Here is a 16748-nt window from a genome sequence, read left to right on the forward strand (position 1 = left end):
TTTAATTATTAGTTTTACTTATTAATTTTAGTAGTTAAAGATATTAATTAAATCACAATTTATTGCCATTGATTTTTGTTAATTTTTTTTTTCAAATATATTTTGTTTAGTTTTTATAAATTAATTGTTTATTAATTTTATATTAGGTTTAAAAATTTGAATTTTTTTTTGTTATTTATTATTTGGTTTTCCATTTATTATTCAAAGTTTTTATTAGGTATAATTTCGATTTTCATTTTTTTTTCATCTCATTCTATTTTTATTCATTTCTTTTCATACTTATTCAGTTCAGTTCAGTTCATTTCATTTTTGATTTTTTGCATTTCATTTTAAATTTAATTTTTGTTATTTACTATTCAGTTCTCCAGTTATTATTAATAGTTTTTATTAGGTATAATTTTGAATCTGGGTTTTTTTTTTAATTATTTATTTTCATTTTTATTCGTTTCATTTCATTTTTATTATTATTATTTTTCATTTCTATTTAGTTCATTTCATTTTATTATTTTTTTTATTTTTACTCATTTCATTTAATTTTTATTCACTTCATTCCATTTTTTTTCATTTCATTCATTTATATTTTTATTCACGTCACTTCATTTTTTTTCATTACATTCCATTTTGATTTATTGCATTAAATTTTTATAGTATTTTATCTTTAGTTATTTCATTTCATTCCATTTTGATTCATTGCATTTCATTTTTTTATTCATTTCATTTTAAATTTAATTTAATTTGTTGTTGGTTTTTGAAAGTTGTTTTAGAGTTATTATTGTTAGTTTTTTATTTATTTAGTATTTATTCTTCAATTCAATTTCAATTTTTTAAATTTTATTTTTGTTATCTATTTTTTTTTATTTTATTTTTTTATATTACTAGGTTTACAATTTTTTTTAGTTATTTTATTTTATGAACTGAATTTTGGTTGATTGATTTTGTTTTAGTTTTGAGTTGAAGGTTTAGTTTTTTTTTATAAATTACGTTTGGACGTTTAGTTTTACATAATTTTTTTTTTTATTTCTACATGTTTCATTTGATTATTTTATTAGGTATTTATTTGTTTATGTTTTGATTTGTTTCTGGTTCATTTTGATTTTGATTCAGCAATATTTTTTTATTTTCTGGTTTTCATAAAGTGCTATTATTATATTTTTTGTTTGTATTTTTGTTATATTTCATTTTATTTTTTTTTTTTCATTTTTGATCTTTTATTTAATTATTTTTTTTAGGTATTAAGTTTTTCAATTTCATTTATGAATTTTTGGTTTGATAGTTTTATGTTGGTTTTGGATTGTATTTTTATTGTTTTTTTTTAGCAGTGATAGTGATTTTTAGATTTAAGTTTTGTTATTAGTTTTTTATATTTTTATTTATTTATTTACTTTTTGGGTTAGGTATTGTTGATTTATTAATTATTATTAATTAATAAATTAATAATCAACTTATTTCATTTTTTATAGTGTTTTATGGGGTTATCATTATTATCAATTTTGGGTTTGAATTTTAATTTATAATTAGAATGTTTTTTCTTTTTATATTGAGTTTACGAGGGTATAACGTTTAGATTTAATTTTTTTATCAGTTTGTTTTATTTATTTAACTTTAGGATTCTCAAAATTTTTATTAGAATTTTCAATTTTCTTATTGTTGAGTTAAAGTTTCTGTTCGATTTATTATTTTTTTTAATTACCTTTAATTTTTAGGGGATTTTGGTTTTAGTTATTAGTAGAATTTTGAAGTTTTAAATTTTTCGTACCTGGAAAAAATATAATAATAATAAATTTAATTTAATTAAATTATATAAAATAAAATATCAAATTACATTACCATAGTTAGTCCGGTTGAAATGGTTCGAACGAGAACAGCCAGTTACGATCAGGAGCATTCAGTTCCCATCTGCTCAACCATGCCATCAAACACTACAACTACAGTAGTAACTACTATGGCTACAAATACTGGAGCATTTGTCACCCAGGCTATGAGTGGGGCCATAACAACGAGTACATCGACCACATCTAGTCCAGCACAATCTGACGATGCTACAATGATGTCGGGAATCAACAGCACTCCAAATACTCCAAATTTTAATAGTGAGACTGCAATTAATATTCAAAGGGAAAGGCGGGAGAACAGAAATTTGGAGGCAGGTGCTCAGAGGCCCGCAGACCCGAACGCCGATACTCAACTGCATACGGTAATTAACTCCGCCATTGGTTTAGGACAAGCTGAACTGATAAGAGTGTTGGATGAAAAGTTAAGGCAGCTGGTACCACAGCTTCTACAACAAAGTTTAGTTGGTATTACGAATGCCTCAAATACAGTCGTGCAAAACCAGGCAAATCCATTTCCACAAAATTCACCACCGCAAAATTGGTTGTCACAAGACTTTCAACTACCTAATACAACGAACTCACGACGATATGAGGAGAGGTTACCTCCAAATGCAAGTGGGCCGTCATCAAATCATAATTTGCAACATCAACAAAGAGTGGGTCCATCACCACAAGAGGAAGATTTCGGAGCGGTTGGTTATACGGCAGGGCAAACCCATCAAAATTACAGTGGAGGCGGACAAAATCGATTACCACCGCCCCAGACGTTTCCAGCACAATCTCCATATGTTCCAGCATCGTCATCATCACGTAATAACAGGAAAGTGGATATTGAAAAGTGGAGGCTATAGTTCGATGGTACGTCCAAGTCGATCACTGCTGAAGATTTTATTTTCCGACTAGAACAGCTCAAGAATGATCATGTCTGCGATGATGAGGAGGTATTGATTAGATTTCCACAACTATTACAGGGTCCAGCTGGATGCAGAGGCGTCTGGGGCGAGTGCACAGTTTTGAGGATCTCAAACAGGCGTTCCTGACACAATTCCGAAAATTTGAGAGCGACTTCGATGTACAAAGGCGTATGATGGACAGGCGACAGGGTCCACAAGAACCATTTGAAGACTTCTACAACGCCATGCTACAACTTCATCATCAGCAGAGAGAACTTATGAGTGAAACAATGTTAATTGAAATGATGAAAGGTAATCTCAAACATACCTTGGCAACTCCGGTTTTCCCAATTCGGATGTTTGGCCTGCAACACTTCAGGGAAGAGTGTCGAAAGGCAGAACAATTGCTTATAAATCAAAGGCAAGTAACGCAGACACATCGGCAGTATGCTCCACGGGTTCATGCAATTGATTATGAAGAGCAGCCAGAATTCGATGTGGAGGCAATTTCTCGTCAGGCAAATTATACGTGCTGGAACTGCAAAGAAAAAGGCCACGGATTTATGGACTGCCTTTCGACCACTCGTAACCTCTTCTATTATGGATGTGGTATGGAAAATGTGGTGAAGCCGAAATGTCCCAGATGTGGGGGAAACCAGCAAACGGGCACGTCGAGAGGGGTAGCGGGCCCGGCAGCATCGAATCCCCTGCAGAAGTAGTTGGTGATGGTCATGATGAGCAGAAGGGACCTGAAATAAAAATTTTAAAAAATAGAATTAGTGATAGTGATAAGTATAGGAGTAAAAGTAGTGAAATGAATTTAAGGGAAATAAGACCTTGGCATGTTAGATTGAGGGAATATGAAATAGTTAGAAATAGGATTTTTAATGGAAATAGTGAATTAAATAGAAATAATGTAGAAAATGAAGTAGGAACAAATATTGGAGAAAATGAAGTAAGTGAGGAATTTTCAAGTAGTTTACGTCCAAAAGAAGAAGTAGAGGAAATTCGATATAGACGTCGTGAGCCAACTAGACGGATACTGCGAGCTAGGGAACGGTTTAGAACTAGGAAGAAGCTAAGGCGCGAGATTGCGACAACAACACTGTATGAGGGAGAAGATAAACGATTGTATGTAAAAATAAAAATTGGTGAAGAGGTAGTTGAGGGGTTGTTAGATAGTGGCGCAACGGTGACTTGTCTAGGCAAAGGTTGCTTGGAGCTAGTTGAGCGAGCCCGAATCCCTATCTACAACTTCTCAGCTACCGTAGGCACGGCAGATGAAACCCCTCATCGTGTTGTTGGCCGCATTCGAGCGCCTGTCAAGTTAGGAAGGATTGAGAGTGTAGTAACTTTCTTTCTAGTCCCAACCTTGAGTAAGGCACTTTATCTCGGGGTTGATTTCATGAAGAAATACAATTTACTAGCCGGCGTTGAATGTCTATCGCTTGAGGAAGAGTCTGGTGAGGTTTCATTGGATCCATCGCAACACCAGTTAAGCAACGACGAGAGGAAAAATTTGGAGGAGGTCAAAGGCCAGTTTCCGTCGTTTGAAGTTAGGGGACTGGGCAAAACTTCATTAGAGACACACATCATTGACACGGCAGATGCAGTTCCGGTAAAACAACGTCACTATCCGGTATCTCCAGCAGTGCAAAGCCTAATATATGCAGAGCTGGATAGAATGCTTGACATGAAGGTCATTGAGCCCAGTGAAAGTCCCTGGAATAATCCTGTAACTTTGGTCCGTAAAGGCACAAGGAACAGGTTATGCCTAGATGCCAGGAAGCTCAATGCCCTTACTGTCAAGGATGCCTATCCGCTCCCAAATATTGAAGGCCTTCTTAGCCGGCTTGGAGATACACACTTCATTTCGAGTGTTGATTTGAAAGATGCCTTTTGGCAAATACCACTCGAAATGAAGAGTCGGGAGAAGACTGCGTTTACGGTACCAGGAAGGCCATTATATAATTTTACGGTCATGCCTTTTGGGTTGTGTAATACAGCCCAAAGGATGTGTCGTTTAATGGATAAAGTCATTCCTGCAAATCTTCGTGAAAGGGTGTTTGTCTATCTTGATGATTTGCTCATTGTTGCCCCTGATTTCAAAACACATTTGGAACTTTTGCGACAAGTTGCAAAAGCTCTGAATGAGGCGGGACTGACTATCAACGTGGCCAAATCCAAATTTTGCTTCAAGGAGTTGCGCTATCTGGGATATATAGTTTGTGGGGGAACATTGAAACCAGATCCAGGCAAAGTCTCAGCGATAGTCAGCTGTGAGTATCCAAAGAGTGCCAAACAAGTTAGACGTTTCATGGGCATGACAGGATGGTACAGTCGATTTATTGCAGATTATGCGGAAATTGCTGCACCGATTTTTAAAACATTGAAAAAGGGACGTGGGTTTGAGTTCGGCGAGGAGGCGAAAACAGCGTTTGAACGGTTAAAGGATACGCTAACCCAGAGTCCAGTTTTAAGGCACCCCGATTTTGAAAAAAGATTTTTCATCCAGTGTGAGGCTTCCGATGTCGGAATTGGCGGTGTTCTCTTTTAAAGAGACGATGCGGGAGGAGAAAACCCTATCGCATACGTCTCTCAGAAGTTGACCCCAGCGCAAAAGAACTATTCCGTTACCGAAAGGGAGCCTGGCCGTGGTGATGTCAATAAAAAAGTTTCGCCCTTATATTGAGTTGATGCCTTTTACGGTCATCACTGACCATTCATCATTGAAATGGCTGATGGCGAATAAAGAACAGAGTGGTCGTTTGGCAAGGTGGAGTCTTTTGCTGCAGGGGCACGATTTCGAGATAGAGCATCGCCGGGGTAGCCAAAACGTAGTTCTGGATACTTTATCACGATACAATCTGGACGAACTGGAGTTAGCATCCTTTAACTTAGTAGAACTGGATGTTCCAGAGTTTAAGGAGGAAGACTATTTGGACAAAGTTAAAACCGTGATGGAGAATCAGTCAAGTTTGCCAGATTTACGCGTGGTTGATGGCTTTCTCTATAAGCGGACACCAGTGACAATAAATATTCCATGTGAAGATTCAGTCTGGAAGTTGTGGGTTCCACAATCTCTCACTGAGTCTGCTATAGAGAAAGCCCACAACCCGACTACTGCGGCTCATGGTGGTTTTCATAAAACTCTGGGTAGGCTTAAAGAGTATTATTACTGGCCGAATATGAATACCCAGGTGAGACTTTTCGTCCAAAAGTGCCAGATTTGTAAAGAGACGAAACCCAATAATCAGGTTATGCGGCATCCCATGGATTCTCAAGTAGAAATAGACCGACCGTTTCAAAAAGTTTATATAGACTTTGTAGGCCCATACGTTCGCTCTAAAACCGGAAATAATTTCATTTTTATAGTGTTGGATCATGTGACAAGATATGTTTTATTGAAACCAATGAGTAAAGCGACTTCAAGGAATGTAACAAAATTCCTAGAGGCCGAAGTATTCCATAAATTTGGTGTCCCGGAAACTATCTTGTCAGACAATGGAAAACAATTTACTGGAAAAGATTTTAGAGCGTTCGTAGAGGCCTATGGGGTCCGTCACATGAAGACTGGGTTATACTCTCCGCAAGCAAATGCGTCGGAGCGTGTAAATCAGTCTATATTGGCAGCGATTCGGGCCTATCTACATGAGGATCAACCGGATTGGGATCAAAATTTGTCCGCGATTGAATGTGCACTGCGATCGTCTGTACACTCCTCGATTGGCATGACACCCTACTTTGCATTGTTTGGTACTAATATGGTTACTCACGGTAGCGTTTATAGGCTGGCTAGGAAATTGGATTCCATGAAAGACCCTGAGTTTAGTGCTTTACCCAAGACTACCAAGTTGGAGTTAGTGAGACAGGAAGTTGGAAAAAGGCTAACAAATAGTTACCGTGATCGTGCTCGTAAGTATAATATACGCGCTAGAAGAGTCAAGTTTTTCCCTGGTCAGGAGGTTTATCGGAGGAATCACCAGCTTAGTCATTTCAGCAAGAATAAATTAAATTGAGAGCGGTCGGAAAATGCCTCTACGAAATTGAAGATATAAAGGGAAAACCGTTAGGCGTATATCACGCGAAAAATTTAAAACAATAACGATTTCCTTTCTCTTTTGACAAATTGTGTAGTTGATATAAAGAAAATGAATCACTTACCTCATTAATAGTTAAGTTTACTGGCAATTTCATCTTTCTTCGTTTAAATCCAAGGTCAATAGGTTAAGGTAATTATAGGCTATAGTGTAGGGAAAATGGAAACGAGAAATTAGTTAATTGAATTTTTGAAACAAATTTCAGAAATATTGCTTACCGTGAATTGGTCGTAGCAGTTTAGCTTAGCCAAGAAATCTTCGGATGACCAATATCAGCAATATCTGGGTCCATGGAATACAATTCACCTGTTAGGAGAAATTATACTTACGGCGTTTATTACTTACCTTTAGCAACATGTTTGAACCAAGTTATCAAAACAAATATAGACCAAAAACAAGCCAGAGGCAAAGTAAACAAAGATCAACACAGAAACAAGTCAAAAAACCAAAAGCAGATAGAAGCGAACAGAAACCAATCATACAAGAACAAATCGAATGAATTCAAACTGAGTTCACATCACTTTCAAACCATTCTTAAAATCAGGATAATACACGAAAAACGTTTCGCAAATTTATACTAGGCCGATCCGAATCGAAGGGAAAACAAATAAAATTTGTTTCGAACTCGAATAAATTCCAGCTCAAAATAAAATGCAAGTTACACAATGTATAAACAAGTATAAACTAAATTCAAATAAAATTACAATTGAAATCAAGTTAAATTCCAATTAAAATCAAGTGAAATTCAAATTAAATTTCAATTGAATTTGATTTGACACAGAATGTCTCCACAATACCCATAATAACGGAAACAACGAAATTGAGGATAAATGTTCCAGCAAGATTGAAAATGTAGAGACCTACACCCAGAAAAAAGTGACCCCTTTTTTAAGTTAAAATGAACTCATTGTGAAGAAAGTTGAACTTCGTATAGCGCCAAAGACATTTTTATTTGTTTGAACGATGTGATTTTCGTAGAAATTAGGTATAATGCATTCCATATATTAGTTAACGTTTTCCTATATTTATGAACCACTATACTACAGAATGAAAAAATTTAGCTGATTTGAATTCATATATGGAATGATTTTATTGAAAATTTTTCATTCATTTGGACAAATCTTACACATTTGTGGTAAAACTTTTACTTCATAATTAGAACTGCTTACCTTCGTATTTAAATACAATTTTATTTATTTATATAGGCAATTTTTTCTTCAATAAAATACACGTTTTATTAAGATATTAAATATATTTATTAAGAATCAACAGCATCGACTGGCCTTGAAATACCAGTTTATTATTCCACTATTTCCCATTTCCATGTAATGTCATCAACTGTAAAACGCATTTTTCTTCTTGTACCTTTCAACTTTTAATAAGTTGCTGCCTAACGATTTTGTCCTCCTTTTATAATTTCAATACCTACAAATATAAAAAATCATAAACCATTTTTGTTACAAAAGGTTAGCGTCACTGAATATTACCTGATAATTGAAGATTCCAAAATGAAGACAAATGAAAGGGTTGTTATTCTGATGGTGTTTTCTTTCTTCATACGCCATCACGAACATTGATAGATTTATTTTCAAAAAACGAAAATTGTTCTCACTAATTTAAAATAATAAATATTTTATATATTTTATTTGTTATTTATTATATTATTTTACCATATTATTTTTTAACAATCTCTCCAACAACGCGATTCCAACTAAAAAAACAACCGACGCGCAAATATATCGATTACACCCACGCGCAAACACATCGATTACGATGACATGTATCGATTACAGGTAGACAATAGAAATTTAGGAAAATTTCCTATATTCTAACAAGTGTGTTTCCTTAAGTTTTGAAAGGATTGCATACTTCTTAGTACGAATGAACTAAAATATTTTTCTATGCCAAGTGTTGTTCGTATGTATGAAAAACTTTCTATTATAAAGGAAGTCGCAATTATCATTTTATAAGAAATTTTACTAATTTTGAGGAAACTTGGTTTTAGTTCGGTTTTTGTTTATTTTTACGAATGCTTTGTTATCGGTGAATAAAATTTTCTTTTTCAGTAGTAAATTCTTATACTCAGCGAAGAAAATAGTATGAGTAAAATTCCATGCCTTATTATAGTTAATGAACTATTCCTAACTGCTTACAGTTTAGGATTTTTTTACTGAAACGAGTAAATTTTATTATTTTTCACAAAAATTTACCTTAATGGAAATAAAATGGATAAACTATATTGATGAAAATTTTTTCCTTTAGTTTCGAAGGCACTTTTTTCTGGGTGTACAAATACCTAGGTGTACACCTAGACTCGAAATGGAAAAAGTACCAGGAAGAGTTGCAGAAAAAAATTCGCAAATCTTCGTATTCTTTATATCATTTAAGTATGTGTTCTATGTCCTAAAACAAGCCTACTTGGTGCTTGCAGAATCATATATACGGCATGGCATAACAGCATGGGGAAACGGAGCCAGTTGTAGGGCAATTCAAGCATCACAAGACAGAATCGTCAAATTATTATATAAAAACTACAAAAAATATAATGATCAACATATTGCAAGACATCAACGAACCAACCATATAGACAGACACTCACCCAGCACTACAAACACAATGTACAGAGATCTACAAATACTTAACATCAGAGGATTATACAAAACAACAATAATCGAATTTTCGACAAACACAAATCTTCTAGAGCCTATCTGCCATTCACATAGTACAAGAATGAGACTAGAAGGAAGGTATAAGATACCGAAATATCGAAACAACTACGGGAAAGCATAGCTTTCAGTAGCACTACCTGAAGCTTTAAACCAGCTACCAACACCAATATTCAACACTAGAAATAAGAATGCCAAAAAGAAGCACATTAAAAACTTTTTTGTAAATAACTAAAACTAATTTTACACAAATTATTCATTTATTTATTTTTTCTCAAATGAACTATACTAAAAAATAAAAAAAACAGCTGAACTTAACTTAATTGCAAATATGAAATAGTAAATACACCACTAATTATAATTTATTAATCCTGCGGACAAGCCTTGTATGGCTTCGTGGGAATAGAATTATAAGATGAATTGTAAATTAAAAACGTCAATTAATAAAGAGAATTAAAAAAAATTGGTTTAAATTAAATTAAATTAAATTGAATTGAATTGAATTGAATTGAATTAAATTAAATTGAATTAAATGCGAATACGGATACAAATTAAAATACAATTTTAAATTTAAATTGAAATTCAGATTGAAATGCAAATTCAAATTCAAGTTCAAATTAAAATTTGAAATTGAATTTAAATTAAAATTGAAATTTTAAAGTTGAGGTTTAGGTTGAAATTGAATTTAAATTAAAATTGAAATTTTAAAATTGAAGTTGAAATTGAAGTTGGAATTAAAATTAAAGTTGATATTGAAGTTAAAATTGAAATTAAAATCAAGATCAAAATTTAAATTTAAATTTAAATTAAAAATAAACTTAACATTTTTAATTTAAATTCTTGAAATTGGAATTGAAATTATAAATTAGAATTAAAATTGAAATTAAAAATTAAAGTTAAAATTAAAATTTCTAGTTTAAATTTTTGAAATTAAAATTAAAGTTCAAATTAAAAATCAAAGTTAAAATTTAAATTGGAAGTAAACTGTGCTTAAGCTAAATTTAAAAAAAAAATTAATATACAATTAAAGTTAAATGAAAAGTCAAAAGTAAAAATTAAAATTATAGTCAAAGTTGAAGTTACAATTTAAATTAATGTTAAAAGTAAAAATAGAAAGAGAAATAAAATTAGATAAAGTTAAAATAATGGAATATAATTAGTAAGGAAACATAATTAAAATTACCCTGCCAACATTTTTTGAATTTCGGGGCGCTTCTAAGAATCCCCACTACGTCGAAAACAGTCGTATACGATATCCAAAACTCCTCGGAAAAGCGCCGTCACTATTGAGAAGTTGTACCACGCCAAGTTACTACAAAAAAGTATCGCATGAGTGCAATTATTAGGAGCCCTTCTGGATACATTTAGAAGGACGCCAATAAGAGCCCCTTCAAACAATCAGACAAAGTGCATTTTAAGATAGTTGTAAAAGAATCATTGTGGTAAAGTAAAACACGATTGTTTAGATGTTTATTAATTTTATGAAACATTTATAAATTCTCATAAATATAACATTTATATGACTATCACATCACATTTAACACATTTTTATGCATTAATAAGAGATTGATGTTGAGTTACAAGTTGTAAGTTAAATGTTGTAGCGTCTATCAGCCAGTACTTTTATTCCCAATGGAGGCAGCGTGTCTGGAAAAATATTTGAAAAACTATCACTTTATTCCATTTGAAAAGTCAAAAATTGTTCACCAATATACCTTTCACAATTTTAAGTGGAATAACTATGTTTTCAGCACTTCATTATCATTTTTATTTAAATAAATTATAAGAAGCTAGTTGTGCTTGGTGCTTCACAAAATATAAAATGGCTCTTGTAACAATAGTGATGGCAAAATACTTTCATGCGAATAGTGATGGCAAAATACTATCACAGTTGGCGATTGTTGCAGTGTCACTTACGAGTCTGTGGTAGCGATGAGGATGAAATGGAACATTCAAATGCTGGCAGGGTTAAACTTAAAATTAGAGTTAAAATTAAAATTTGCAAAGGAAAAGTTGAGGTAGGCTAATCGAATGAGGAGATGAAGTCACATACCGGAGTGCGGTTGCAGCTGGTCTGCGTGTATGTGGAATAACCCTGGAAGTAAAAGGTATATACAAACAAGTAAGTAAAGTCTAAAGTCGGGCGGGGCCGACTATATTATACCCTTCACCACCATGTAGACCAACATTTGTGTTACCATCTCAACTACTCCAAATTTGCTGGGAGCTATACAAGGGTTTGCATTTCCAGATACAAATACTTATAATGGAGACAATTTTTTCTACTTCTACAAAATCTCTAAAATTAAAATTGAAATCGGCTAACGCCCTGGTATGAAACACAATGTTAGTAAAAAATATGGGAAATATGAAGCGAGAGAAATTTTAATGCAATTGTACAAAGGAGAATTTATGATTTATCAGGTGATACATATGTATTCGAGATATAGGACAATTTTAGTAATATTTACAATTTTTGCTACTTATCAGTGGCGATTTTACAAGGATATTGGTTAGTTCTCGCCAAGATATGTGGTCAAGTGTGGGTTGTGATATATTATTTGGTCAAGTCGGGCGACTTGGAGTCTTATTTAACACTCAACCGTTCTGTGGAAATTCTGGCATTACAGTGTGTGACTAAGATATGGGGAAATCATCACAGAATTTTGTGTAAAGTGTGGGAATTTGGCCATATTTGTATAAACCAGAAGAACGAATATATGGAGGCTTTATCTAAACTGAACCAAATTAGAACAAACTTGACACACTTAAATATCATATTAAATATATTCTCTGTGTAAACTATCCAGTCAATTGGAGGAAAATCCCATTGAAAATGGGTCTAAAATATGAAAAAGTCTACCATATTTCCCCAACTCTGGTGTACATATATATGTGAGCTATATATAATCTGAACCGATTTTGTCTAAATTTGAACTGCATAGTTAGAATAATAATTCTGCAATCTCTGCTAAATTTCACATAAATGGGAGTATAACTTTAGCCCCCGTGGTCATACACCAAGAAAAAGTGCCTTTGAAACTAAAGGAAAAAATTTTCATCAATATAGTTTATCCATTTTATTTCCATTAAGGTAAATTTTTGTGAAAAATAATAAAATTTACTCGTTTCAGTAAAAAAATCCTAAACTGTAAGCAGTTAGGAATAGTTCATTAACTAGAATAAGGCATGGAATTTTACTCATACTATTTTCTTCGCTGGGTATAAGAATTTACTACTGAAAAAGAAAATTTTATTCACCGATAACAAAGCATTCGTAAAAATAAACAAAAACCGAACTAAAACCAAGTTTCCTCAAAATTAGTAAAATTTCTTATAAAATGATAATTGCGACTTCCTTTATAATAGAAAGTTTTTCATACATACGAACAACACTTGGCATAGAAAAATATTTTAGTTCGTTCGTACTAAGAAGTATGCAATCCTTTAAAAACTTAAGGAAACACACTTGTTAGAATATAGGAAATTTTCCTAAATTTCTATTGTCTACCTGTAATCGATACCTGTCATCGTAATCGATGTGTTTGCGCGTGGGTGTAATCGATATATTTGCGCGTCGGTTGTTTTTTAGTTGGAATCGCGTTGTTTCGGAGAGATTGTTAAAAAATAATATGGTAAAATAATATAATAAATAACAAATAAAATATATAAAATATTTGTTATTTTAAATTAGTGACAAAAATTTTCGTTTTTTTAAATAAATCTATCAATGTTCGTGATAGTGTATAAAGAAAGAAAACACCAGCAGAATAACAACCCTTTCATTTGTCTTCATTTTGGAATCTTCAATTATCAGGTAATATTCAATGACGCTAACCTTTTGCAACAAAAATGTTTTATGATTTTTTATATTTGTAGGTATTGAAATTGTAAAAGGAGGACAAAATCGTTAGGCAGCAACTTATTAAAAGTGAAAAGTACAAGAAGAAGAAAAAGTGCGTTTTACAGTTGATAATATCACACGGAAATTGGAAATAGTGGAATAATAAACTAATATTTCAAAGAGATTCGATGCTGTTGATTCTTAATAAATATATTCAATATATTAATAAAACATGTCTTTTATTGAAGATAAAGTTGCTTATAGAAATAAATAAAATTGTATTTAAAAACGAAGGTAAGCAGTTCTAATTATGAAGTAAAAGTTTTACCACAAATGTGTAAGATTTGTCCAAATGAATGAAAAAATTTCAATAAAATCATTCCATATATGAATTCAAATTAGTTAAATTTTTTCATTCTGTAGTATAGTGGTACATAAATATAGGAAAATGTTAACTAATATATGGAATACATTATTCCTAATTTCTACGAAAATCACATCGTTCAAACAAATAAAAATGGCTTTGGCGCTATACGAAGTTCAACTTTCTTCACAATGAGTTCATTTTAACTTAAAGAAGGGGTCACTTTTTTTGGGTGTATGAATGTAAATCGGGCGAAAGATATATATGGGAGCTATATCTAAATCTGAAACGATTTCAACCAAATTTGGTACACTTACCGATACTGTTAAACGTACTCCTTGTGCAAAATTTGAACTAAATCACGGCAAAACGCTGGCTTTTGAGGCCATATAAGTGCAAATCGGACGAAAGATATATATGGGAGCTATATCTAAATCTGAACCGATTTCAATCAAATTTACCAAGCATTGGTAGAATGTCCCCTGCCAACATTTTTGGAATTTGACGATACTTCTGGGAATCTCCACCACGTCGAAAACAATCGTATACGATATCAAAAACTCGTCGGAAAAGCGCCGTCACTATTGAGAAGTTGTTCCACGTAAAAGTTACTACAAAAAGGTTTCGCATGAGTGCAATTATTAGGTGTCTTTTTTAATCAATTTATAACGACGCCAACAGGAGCCCCTTCAAAGTGTTAGACAAGGTCCGCTAGAAAGGATCGTTTAGGTGAGTTTAAAAAGGGTCTAAAAAGTGAATTTTAGGGGAATTGAAAAGGAGTCGTTATGGTCAAGTAAAACGATTGTTTTGATTTTTATTAATTTGAATAAAAATAGATTTATTGCAATTTATACGAATAAACTCACATTGAACATAACGGTGTACCAGTACTTAAATTAAATATTATTTGTACTTCTAGATTTCTTCTAAATATGGGTATTAAGTTCAAGTTTAGCCGCTAAAATCAAAAGCAAATCAGTAAATAATAATGAAGTTATAACTATTAGATGCAAATCTTAGCATATAATATGATAATGAGATTTTTATTGAAATGTATATAATGCTGCTAAATATACGAATCGAAATGGACCATGATTTGACGTTTCGAAAAATTTGCTTTAATTTTTGTTTTTACGGCTAATTAAGCGATCTCTCGCATGAAGAACATGCTGCTGACATACTCTGTTGATGTCCGTGATTGTACAATGTGTATATTTTAAGTTGCAGATATCTAAGTAAGAAAGCAAAACATTAGTACGTTTTTAAGTAAGAAGAGTAATCAACAAACCTTTAATTATTTTGAATGAAACGAAATTTTGTATACTTGGTTTAGTTGGCGTTCCACGCCATGTTAGATTTACTGCTAGTTTGTCGCTTATCACAGATTTAATTGCGGCTCGCATAAAGGAAGGCATATCACTTCCCCCAACACGTTGTATTAAATTTTTCTGAAAATGCATAAATATTAAATAAATTAATATTATCGCTACAAAAACTACACCTAAAAAGAGAATGTAGGTTTATAGTAGAAAAGTTTTACTAAAATATTTTAGCAATTCCACATGATATGATTAAACAAATTTAAATTTTTATACCCTGCCCCACACTATGGAACAGGGTATTATAAGTTAGTGCATATGTTTGCAACACCCAGAAGGAGACGAGATAGACACATGGCGTCGTTGACAAAAATGCTTAGGGTGGGCTTCTGAGTCGATATAGCCATGTCCGTCTATCCGTGAACACATTTTTGTAATCAAAGGATTAGGTCGCAGTTTAAGCCCAATCGACTTCAAATTTGGCACAAGTATGTGTTTTTGGTCAGAATAGAACCCTATTGATTTTGGAAGGAATCGGTTCAGATTTAGATATAGCTCCCATATATATATTTCGCCCGATATGCATTCATACGGCCCTAGAAGCCAGAGTTTTACCCCAATTTGGTTGAAATTTTGCACTAGGAGTACAATCGGTAGTATAGTGAAATGTGCAAAATTTTATTGAAATCGGTTCAGATTTACATATAGCTCCCATATATATATTTCGTCCGATATGAACTTATGCGGCTTAGAAGACAGAGTTTTACCCCAATATGGTTGAAATTTTGCACTAGGAGTACAATTGGTAGTATAGTCTAGTGTGCCAATTTTTTTTTTAAATCGGTTCAGATTTAGATATAACTCCCATATATATATTTCGTCCGATATGAACTTATGCGGCTTAGAAGCCAGAGTTTTACCCCAATTTGGTTGAAATTTTGCACTAGGAGTACAATTGGTAGTATAGTCTAGTGTCCAATTTTTTTTTGAAATCGGTTCAGAGTTAGATATAACTCCCATATATATCTTTCGTCCCATATGAACTTATACGGCCATTAAAGCCAGTGTTTTACCCCAATTTGGTTGAAATTTGCACTAGGAGTACAATTGGTAGTATAGTCACGAGTGCAAAATTTGATTGAAATCGGTTCAGATTTAGATATAGCTCCCATATATATCTTTCGCCCGATATGCATTTATACGGACCTAGAAGCCAGAGTTTTACCGCAATTTGGTTGAAATTTTGCACTAGGAGTACAATTAATAGTTAAGTCAAGTGTGCTAAATTTTATTGAAATCGGTTCAGATTTAGATATAGCTGATGTACCAAAGCGTATTACATGAAATTGATGAAATAACAACAACAAGAAATATGCAAACTTTTTAATTTGTGTTAACTTATAAAACAAGGGAAAGTATTGGATGTGTATCAGTTCATGTTATAAGCTGTATTTTTAGTCTTTTACTTTTTATAACTTTTGTTTCCATGAACAATTGGCACTTAATAAAATACCTTTGAACACAATACGGTGAAAAGGTAAATTCCATCTGGAAGATATTTCTTTTAATTTTATTCTTTGGAACACGCACACCACAAATTTTGTAATTTTAGTTTAAAATATCACCAGATTGCTTTCTTTTCTTATACTTGTATAAAATAAACACTTCAATATTCACAATATACTTACAGTTGGTTTTGGTTTATAAAAGAAATCGTTTATAAAAGAAAT

This window comes from Haematobia irritans, chromosome 1 (assembly GCF_050003625.1).
Source record: "Haematobia irritans isolate KBUSLIRL chromosome 1, ASM5000362v1, whole genome shotgun sequence".
NCBI classification, from domain to species: Eukaryota; Metazoa; Arthropoda; class Insecta; order Diptera; family Muscidae; genus Haematobia; species Haematobia irritans.